The sequence below is a fragment of the Pipistrellus hanaki genome, assembly GCF_964339955.1.
Source record: "Pipistrellus hanaki genome assembly, chromosome: 19".
NCBI lineage: Eukaryota > Metazoa > Chordata > Mammalia > Chiroptera > Vespertilionidae > Pipistrellus > Pipistrellus hanaki.
The window spans coordinates 21404029-21414520 of NC_140521.1; positions in this window are offsets into that span (position 1 = coordinate 21404029).

Consider the following 10492-nt stretch of genomic DNA (forward strand, 5'->3'; position numbering starts at 1 on the left):
TAGTATTCCATCCTAAGGATATGCCAACTTATGTAATTCCTTGTCACTGGACGATTGGGCTTTTCAAGCCTCCCTCCCCCGCTTTGCTTTTATAAATAATGTTTCGAAGATCACAGCTATCGCTAAATCGTTGCCCTCATGATTATCCCTTTATAATAAGTGGTCAGAAGGCTGATTGTTAGGTGACTGGGCACACACACATCTCTTACAGCCTTTGATGCATACGGTTAAATTGCACTCCGGGAAGGTTGCGAAGATTTAAGAAGCCATCCGTAATGTATGAATGTGTTTGATGCAAGGAGGGTGTTTTTGTTTTTTAAAAAATATATTTTATTGATTTTTTTTACAGAGAGGAAGAGAGAAATATAGAGAGCTAGAAACGTCGATGAGAGAGAAACATTGACCAGCTGCCTCTTGCACACCCCCTACCAGGGATGTGCCCACAACCAACATATATGCCCTTGACCGGAATCGAACCTGGGACCTTTCAGTCCACAGACCGACGCTCTACCACTGAGCCAAACCCGCTTCGGTAGGAGGGTGTTTTTTTTTTAATTGATTCTACCACATCTTGGAGACCAGATCCTCGCTGTTTGGAAATGCGTGGTGTCCTGGTAGACAACAGGCACGCAACACGTGATGGCTGACCCGACTGATGTCACGGGGAGGGACTGAGGAGCCCTCTCCTCTTGAGCTAGTCTGATGGTCTCGTGCTCCTTGCAGCCCCCACAGCAGCTGACCCACGTACCGGCATGCTCTGCTTTGGGAAAACTCTCCTAATTTCTCGGGGAGCCCACAATCCCTGGGCAGCAAGCAGAGCTACGCCAGGGGCCCTCCTCTGCGTCCATGTCCATGAGCTCCCAAGTCTGGAGTCTGTGCTCTCCTCTCTCTGAAACCACTTCGAGCAGAGGAAGAAGGAAATGAGACAGATGGAGAGCTCATTAAAACAATCAATTATTTCGATGCATTTGGACACGACCAAAGTACAGCAGGGCGTGTGCGGTTTCAGTCCGGGCTGTGCCAGGGGCGCGGGCCCGGCGGGCAGAGGAGGAGACACGGCTTTCCAGAGGCGCCCGCTGTGATAACGTTACCTGCCGCTGACGCCGCGGCAGAAGATAGACACGGAGCCAGAGAACATTAAATCTGAGATAATGGGTTTTTTAATTGTTTCCAAATTTTGGATGAGCACTCTAATTGAAGTGGTTGGGAGGTTAATATCACTTTGGTGTTTGATTATCGGGCAAGGAGAGGGGGGAAATGAAGAAAAGTAGGAGAAATGGAGGGAGTCTTGGGGAAAAAAAAAAAAAACCTCCACACACACACACACACCTCTCACAACGCACTGCATGATAAATTCCATTTCTCCGCAGTCATTTTCGTTATAGGTGGCAGAGAGAGGCAAAGTGATTTCTGAACATAATTAGTGCCAGGATCAGAGAAATGCTGACAAGCTGACAGGTTCGGTTAACCCTCTGCGTGCGGACCGGGAGGGACGTCATGGTTCTGCAGATAAGTTTCCATTTTGGGCTGAGAAGGATCTAGAGTTTCGGAGTGATCACTGTGGACAGACAATGCTAGGCTCCTTTCCATGTTTCCCGGTGGATATCACACAACACCTCTCCGCGGCGTTTCATTGTCTCTGCTCCCGGATGAGGGGGCTCAGGCTCAGGAAGGTTAAGTGACTCCTCAGGGTCACACGCCTGGTGAGAGAAGGCTGGAGCTCTGACCCTCACCTGACTCCGAGTTCAGCATTAACGTCAAGATAACGGAATGGGGTCAGCCATCCCTAGATTCAAACCCCCCTCTATCACCGCCCCACTTCTGTCTGCTGTGACATGGTAATAGTAACAACTAACAAGAGCAATAGCACGGACCACCTGGGCTCTGTTTTTCCCTTTTTGTTTTGAGCGTTTCCTGAGATGACAATTATCACGTACTTAGCACGGCTCCTGGGACATAGTAAGTGCTCGGTAAAGCAGCAGGACTCCGCCTGCCTCTGTACGAAGCTTCTTTTCAAGGTCCTGTGAGGGCAAGGAGATGTGGAAAGCCTGGTTCCTGACCTTGGGGAGTTTGCAGTGTGTTAGGACATAGACCGGAACTCTCAAATTTCCAGAGGGCTCTGGTCTGTGAGTGGACAGAAGGCTGGGGACCAAACACCCCTCCCGGGCGGTCCAGCATTTTAAATATTCAAATTAGCATCAAAGCATGCCTCCTGCCCCTCTCCCCGCCCCACCACACACCTCAATTCTTTGTTTTGGAAAACACGGCCCTCATCACCTAGAAACGGGCCCAAGTATCAGACTTCATCGTCTGTGGGCAGTGATGCTGGAAAAGTGAGGTGGAAAGTCTTCAGCAACCTCGGGCGGTTTCACGTTTCTGCACCTGCAGAGACCTGCGGGGCAGAGCTGAAGGGAGCGGGGTGGTGGGCAAGGGGAGAGGGAGGAGGGCAACTCGCTGGTCCAGGACAGACGACCGCTCCATATTTACAAATTTGGGATCTCCCCTCCCTCTAAACCAATACCTCAGGGCAGAATTTTCCAGTTTTTGTTTCTGTACATGACCTCTGCCCATGACCCACCCAACAAGAGCAGTGGCCATGTATGGACTATTCACCCTGCGTCACACTCTGGCCCCGTCTGTCTGGTGTTAGAGGGACCCAGCTGGTCACTGGTGAACTTGGGATTTGAACCCCCATTTGCCTGACATGGCCACAGTGCCTTCCTGGTGTTGCTTCTGCCATTCACACCAGTGAGACGAGGATGAAGTCCCATTCTGGATCCGGCCCTTCCTCTAAAGGACTAGCCCAGAATCCTCTCCAAATACCCCAAATGAAACAGAACTCATCTCCTTACTTGTCCGTTTCCCACAACAGACAGTGAACTTGGCCTGATAGGTACTAGGTGCTCGGTAAGTGTTTGCTGAGTGACAAATGAATGGCTACTTCAGATGCAGCCACGGGATGTCCAAGATTTCAAACACCACTGTCCCGGTTGTGAACATTCTGCACTGGGACCAGTCACTGCGTGCCGGTTTGCGTGTGGTGAGGATGGCCCTGCGCTGTGGGCTGGGCCTGTGAGCTGCAGAGGAAAAGGAACACTAGGGCAGTGGTCGGCAAACTCATTAGTCACCAGAGCCAAATATCAACAGTACAGAGATTGAAATTTCTGTTGAGAGCCAAATTTTTTAAACTATATAGGTAGGTACAATGTTATCAACTTAATTAAGGTACTCCTAAGCTGGCCTTTGCTATAAACTCTACGGGCCAAAGAGCCGCAAATGGCTCAAGAGCCGCGGTTTGCCGACCACTGCACTAGGGGATCTGAATGCAAAAGAGAAGGCCCGGGGCGAATCGGGAGGCCTTTCTGAGATTCCACAGATTCGCCTGGACAACGGGGATAATGGCATCGCCTGGTGCCCCTGAACCCGAGAGGGAACAGCTCCGACGGCAGAGAGAATGAGGGCCGGGGCTGGCAGACACACTGACAAGCCTCTAATTCCGGGGGCGCAAGCCAACAGCTACAGAGCCCAGGGGCCTTTCTCCTCCTGTCACGGCACAAGGTACCGCCTGGCACCCCCTCGGCCGAGCTGTGGGAGCTCCAGGAGGGTCTCCCTGGTGAGGACAGAGTGAAGGAACAAAACGGAGTCACCATGGGCAAGCCATGGAAACTACTCAAACCAGAGTGGGCTGGAATGGCTTCATTTCACTTTGACTTGCCTGAGGGCTTCAACTTTGGAACTTTCCAGTTGTGTGTCGATGCCTGGCTGTCCGTACATTCCACAGATAACCATATATTCCTGGCTGTCTCTGAAGAATTGAGGACCAGAGACCAAAAGCATCCTTGACAACATGCCCTGGTTCTGGCAGCCAACACCCATTTTCCGATGGGACAAGCTTCCAATCAATTCCCATTGCTTCCAGGTGAGGAAAGAGCTGTTTGGTGACTCAAGCGGCCCTCCCGTGACCCTCCGTGACCCTCCGGTGACCCTCCCTTGAATATTCTGAAAGAAGTCTCTTTAACTTCGGCTTTTCTGCTTAGCTGAGCAGCCGGCTTCTCTGCAAATTCGGATGTTTCTCTAAATTACTCACAGAAGCAAGTGCTCCCCAGAGGACCCCGTGTGCTGGCATCCGTGACGGAGCGGCAGGTAAAGACAACGGCAGAGGAATGACGGTGGTGATGGTGGTTAATCCTCATAAGCACCAGCCATGAGCCAGGCCCAGACATACACAGTAGGTTACTTACCCCTCCCTGCAACACTTCATGGACACTATTACCCCCTCCCCTCCTTGTAGAGGGGGAAAACAAGGCACAGAAAGGTCAGCTAACCTGCTCGAGGTCACACAGCTAGTGAGTGGAGCGGAGGGGCTTCAACCCGAGTGTCTGGCTCCAGTTATGACACAGACACCACTGGCCCCACGCCGGGCTGGGAGGTGGGCATGTAGCCAAGAACAACAGAAGCGCAGGCCCGCCCTCCTGGTGTTTGGTGGGGCGGGGGGAGACACATTCACAGTCACATGTGCACATCAGCTCGTTCGAGTACGTCCCACGAAGGGAAGAGAGCGCGGCCATCCCTCTGTGTTTCCTCTGAGAAGAGACCATCACTCAAAGCGCTTCCTCCCCGAAGAAATCCCACTTCCATCTGATGAATCACCCCCAGGGATGCCGCGGTTTCTTCATGAGTAATGTTTATCGGAGGCTTCTTGTTACAACCAGGAGGATTCCTGCTGGGGAGCCGCCCAGGCCCTCCCATTTCCGGCTCTGCGGGACTGGGCTCCTCATCCCACAATCTCAGCCCGGAATCTCCCCGAGAGGGGGCAGTGCTTCCGTTGGTGCGTTTCAGTCAACAGAAGCCCCGGTGTTTACGGGCAGATGTTTCTTCCCGGTACGTTCTGTGTCCTGAGCAGGTGGCCCCGGGAGAGCTGTGTTGCTGGACAAGCCTTTCAGTCAAGGCTTTTGTCCCCGGATCTGAGGGCTGGGCGGCAGGGAGGGGAGCACTGATGTCAGATCCAGGCAGGAGAGGACCGTGCGATCTACCATCCTCCACGGGCTTCCACTGAGACAAGACGGGGCCTTGTGTTGGGCGCCAGATGAAGACCAAGGCACATGGACTCAAATCCCCCTCTCAACACCTCAAATCCCACTCTCAACACTTACTAATGGGGTGTCTTTGGAGGAGCTGCGATAGTTCTTGGGGTCACAGTGCCCTCTCTAGCAAAACAGATACTAACGTTACCTGCCATACAGGGGCTGCATGTATTACTGCTGGCCAGGCAATTTCTACTCCAGTGAATGAGAACCCTAGAAAAAGCAGTGCGATCGGGAAGGTGACGGCCGACTGAGGAGGGTGGGACTGAAACGCGCTGTCCCGCTACTTCCTGTGAGCACACTGAAGGGATTCCTAGGCACTCCGACAATGCCGAGTGCGATCTCACTTCCTTTGGCGTCCCGGGTCGGGGCTCGGTGTTCTGAACATTCGTGGACAGGAAGTTCCCTGCTCAGAAGGATGCTCATGTGTTTTCCAGTGTTCTTCTGAGAACAGAGCTGGCAGTTGACTTTGAAGGGTCGTGGGGAAATGTCAGGTGTCTAGAGAAGCCAGGTGGTTACGGCACAAGATTTGAGACGACGCTCTGTGTTTATATCTTGGTCCTACACGTCAGAATCTGCGCCTCTGCAGGTGCCTCCTCACCGCCTCACGTCACTGTGCAATAGGCACTTTGGGTTGTTTCTCCAAATCACGTCCCCCTTTCCCACCAAGAGCACTCATTCACCTTTACCCCACACACACACACACACTCCCATCTTCAGCTCTTCAGTTTTCCCTGGAATTCACCCTTAGCTCTAGGGTGGGCCCTGATTGGCTAAAACGAATAAATGCATATATCCATCAGCCATGGTGATTGGTTGAGGGATGTGCACCTGAGCCGGTGCACACCAATGAGATAGGAGGAGAGGATTCTGAGACAGACAAGGGTCCTGCCCCCCAGACCTGCCAGAAGGCTCCTGTCTCCCTTCTGAGCATTGTGCTGTGAGGAGAGGAGGGTGAGAGGCCACTAGGAGTCAATCTCAGGACGAAGCCGACAAAGCAGGAGAGAATCATCCAGAAAGAAAACCAGGACCTTCATGACAGCAGGAGCCCCTGGACTAAACCACTCCTGGCTCAGAATATCCCAGGGCCATTCAGTTACGTGACCCAGCAATCTTACCTTTCCTGACCAATCTTATCCCACCCAGCCCACCCCACTCCCAGTTAACTTTTTTCCTTAAGCTAGAGTAGGTTGGGTTTTCTGCTGCTTGCAATCAAAATATTCTCAAACTACTGCACTCTGTTTTCCCTGCCCTACTCTCTCTCCAAAATTCTGGAAGAAGGAAAACAAGATAAAAAAAAAAAAAAAAAGAATGTGGAAATGATATGTAAACTGCAAAACACTGTATCAATTGGGCGCAATAAAAGCAGAATAACCATCATCCCTGCCTCAAGGCCTTCCTAGCCAAGGATAAGCCAGTTTGGAGCAGATGTGGAATATTTCCTCTCACTCCTGTGAAATACATTGGTTTCATTACGTTGAAATTATCAGATCACACATTGATAATGATGTTTAATGAGGCTAACAGTAGTGCTCTCCTATAAGCAAAGATGTCTATAAGTAATAACTGTTAAGATTTCTGGTGTCCACTGGTACTAATTCTGCCCTGCAGTGTGAGTCCAGTCAGAGCAGCTGGAGTGAAAACGGACTCCCAGGCCTGAGCATCAGCTCCGACTGTGAGTTGGCAGCCCGTTTGGAGGAGAGAGCCTCCCGGAGGTCCTGGTGGGTGTGGACAGTCCTCCCTCTCCATCGGCACCGCTACCTCTGGTGTTCTACTGTTGCTTCCTTTTTCTTTTCTTCTTTTTTTCTTTTTTTTGTTAACTCTTACCCAAGAATATTCTTTCCATTGATTTTTAGAGAAAGAAAAAGGAAAGGGGGGAGAGAGAGAGACATTGATGGAGGAGAGATACCCTGATTGGTTCCCTCCCACCCAGGCCCTGACCGGGGCCAGGGACCGAGCCTGCAGCCGAGCACGTGCCCTTGCCTGGAATTGAACCCTTGACCCTTTGGTGCACAGGCTGGCACTCTAGCCACTGAGCAAACTGACCAGGGCTACATACATTACTTCTGTGGACCTTGACAAACCACATCATGCTGGGAAACTTGGAATAGTCACCCCATTTTACAGATGAGCGTAACATCAGCTCAGAGCGAAGGAATGTCTGTGAGGTCATAGGACTTGCAAGTGGCAGACTCAGGAACCGGAGCAGAGGCCTTCCCTCGGCTCTGCGCACCCGCCACCACTGTGTGGCTCACTGGTCGCTAACCAGAAAGGAGGGCCGGAGGCAGAGAGCAAAGAGCCCGGCAGCCCCGGCTGACTCAGTGCAGCTTATGGATTCCGTCCGGGCAGAAGCCGGCCCACTCCCTGCGCGCCTCCCTCCCACCTCTCCTCCGCTTCCCGGAGGAACTTGATTAATCCATTAGGTTTAACCTCCCTTTAACTTCCTGATTAGTTACATTTATAAAACTCCATTTGTTTTTGCTTTCTCATCAAGCCAAGCCAACACCCCTGGAAAAGAAAAAATTGGCCAATTTTCAGTGCCACTGATTTACTGTAATTTCTGAAAATCAGACCGAACAGAGCAGAGACATGACTGGAATCTCAATTCCTCCTGCTCACGGCGCAGGGCTTCTTTGCTGAATGGGAGACAAGCATAACAGAGGAGAAAACTCAGTAACGCAGGCACCCAGACTGGCCCACGGTGGCAAGATAGCGAGTGTGCTAATAAAGCGGATTAATGACATCTGTAATTCCCATCCCCTGGTCGAGTAACAAAGCTACAAGGTACAATGACAACAGTGAGTGCCAAGAGATGATGTGTTTTTATTGGCCAAGTGAAATACTCATGCTAGTATTGGTTTCCCTGCTTCCATTCCCTCCCCTGCAGTCTGTGGCTCACATAGCAGCTGGAGGGAATGTTTAAAAATTAAATTAATCTTCATTTTAACAAAATATTACATGTACATAGTTTAAAAAAACAAACAAGTTTCATTATAGCATCCTATATAATAAAAGGCTAATATGCAAATCGACCGAACTAAAGAATGACTGGTTGCTATGACATGCACTGACCACCAGGAGGCAGATACTCAATGCAGGAGCTGCCCCATATTCGTCAATGTGCTCCCACAGGGGAAGTGCCACTCAGCCAGAAGCCCTGAGCCAGGCTCACAGCTGGCGAGTGTAATGGTGATGGCAGAGCCTTTCCCACCTCCACAGCCGTCAGACACCCCTGAGGGCTCCCGGACTGTGAGAGGGCACAGGCCAAGCTGAGGGACCCCCTGAGTGCACAAATGTCATGTACGGCCTCTAGTTTATAATGAAATGTCAGCAGTCCCTCTACTTCCTCCAACAACATCACTCCTTAGTCCCCTTCCATCAAGGTAACTACAATTAATACTTTGGGTTGTCCTTTCTAGTCTTTAGTTCCATATCCTGGATAATAAAAGGCCAGCGACCATAACGGCATAAGACCATAACAACCCATCGACCAGTCACTATGAGGTGCATTGACCACCTTTCTGTCCCTCCCCCCAGCCCACAGGCTCCCATCACTGGATGGCAAACGAGGAACCATGAGGGAACTGGGGTGGGTGGCAGTGGGGCAGGACTGGGGACTGACCAGCAGGCGGAAAGCAGACCTCTTGGTCCCTCCCCCCAGCTCCCATCACTGGAAGGCGAACAGGGAACCACAGGGAACCAGGGTGGATGTCGGCGGTGGAGTGAGACTGGGGACTGGCGAGCGGACAGAAGATGGCCTGATCGCGGGCTAGGCCTAGGGACCCTACCTGTGTACTATTTCATGCACTGAGCCTCTAGTTTTAAATAACATGTGAATACTGCTATTTATTGGGTTATGGTTGATAAGCATTTCCTATTATATTTCTATTATGGAATTTTAATTCTCTTGCATCATGACCTCTACCCAAATCAGTCTCCTCTCCTATCTACCTACTATCTATCTACCTACTATTATCTATCTACCTACTATCTATTTGTCTGCCTATCTGCTTATCTATCTATCACATTCTTTCACACAATATCTCAATTTTTGTTTAAACCAATTTTAGTGTTAACATTGTTAAAACCATATACCATGTAAATAATTTACACTCCCAAGTATTGTACAATGATTGCATGTCCTTTTTATAACTTTTTATTTTTCCTAGAGATAACTGCTTCATTTTTATTGACTATGTACCTCCCATTTGTTTATTCTAAAACCTAGAATTATCCCTAAACAGTTTCACTCAGTGGATAGAGCCTCAGCCCGAAGGGTCCCGGGGTCAATTCCAGTAAAGGGCAGGTACTTTGGTTGCAGGTGGCCCTGGTCGGAGCATGTGCAGGAGGCAACCAATCAATGTGTTTCTCTTACATCGATGTTTATCTGTCTTTCCCTCTCTCTTTCCACCCTCTCTAAATATCCATGAGAAAATATCCTCAGGCAAAACAAGATGCTCATGGCGTCCAGGCCTCAGGCACGTGCCAGTTTCTGTGTAGGGCACCCAGAGATTACATGGAATCTCAGGAATTCCAGTTTAGACTTTCCAGCCCGCTACCAGCTTCTAATCCAAGTCATGCAAAAACAGATGCTTGTTATTTTCCCTGATGAGATGAGCGTAGGAATCAAGGCAGACATTTGCAAACTTATAGCATGATTAACATTTCTACAGCATCCAAGTGTGTGGTAAGGAGACTCACCTTGTTAGCCAGAGTACAGCCCACAAATACTGGCTATGAATTGGTTTTGCACGATAATTGGAGAAGCACTTGGATTAGAAGCTCAGTTAATTAGAGCGTCACCCCAATACGCCAAGGTTGTGGGTTCCGGTTCAGTCCCCAGTCAGGACACATACAAGAATCAACCAATAAATGCACAAATAAGTGGAATAATAAATCAATGTCTCTCTCTCTCTCTCTCTCTCTCTCTCTCTCTCTCTCTCTCTCACACACACACACACACACACTCCTGCCCCCTTCCTCTCTCTAAAATCAATAAATTGATTTTAAAAAATAAAAATTATAGCTGGAACATTTATCCACCTATTCTTGCCCCTCACTAGTTAAAGGACACCCTGAGGCTGAGAGATACGGGAAGTGCTCAGAGCGCACAGGAAGCCACGGGAGCCACACCAAGCGCCTGAGGACAATCTAAGGCACATGTGTCAAACACAAGGCCCACGGGCCAAATCCAGCCCGCCAGGCCTTGCAATGTGGCCCGCACCGCGCTGTCATCACTGCACTCCGCTGTCAGTTTATGACATTGTCAGTTTATGACTGTTCAGTAAACCATTCGGCCCGCGATTTAGGCTGGATTTTAGATTTTGGCCCCTTCTCTGATTGAGTTCGACACCCCTAATCTAAGGGGTGGTCTAGGGGATACAGGAGGAACCAGCAGCCTGGAGTGA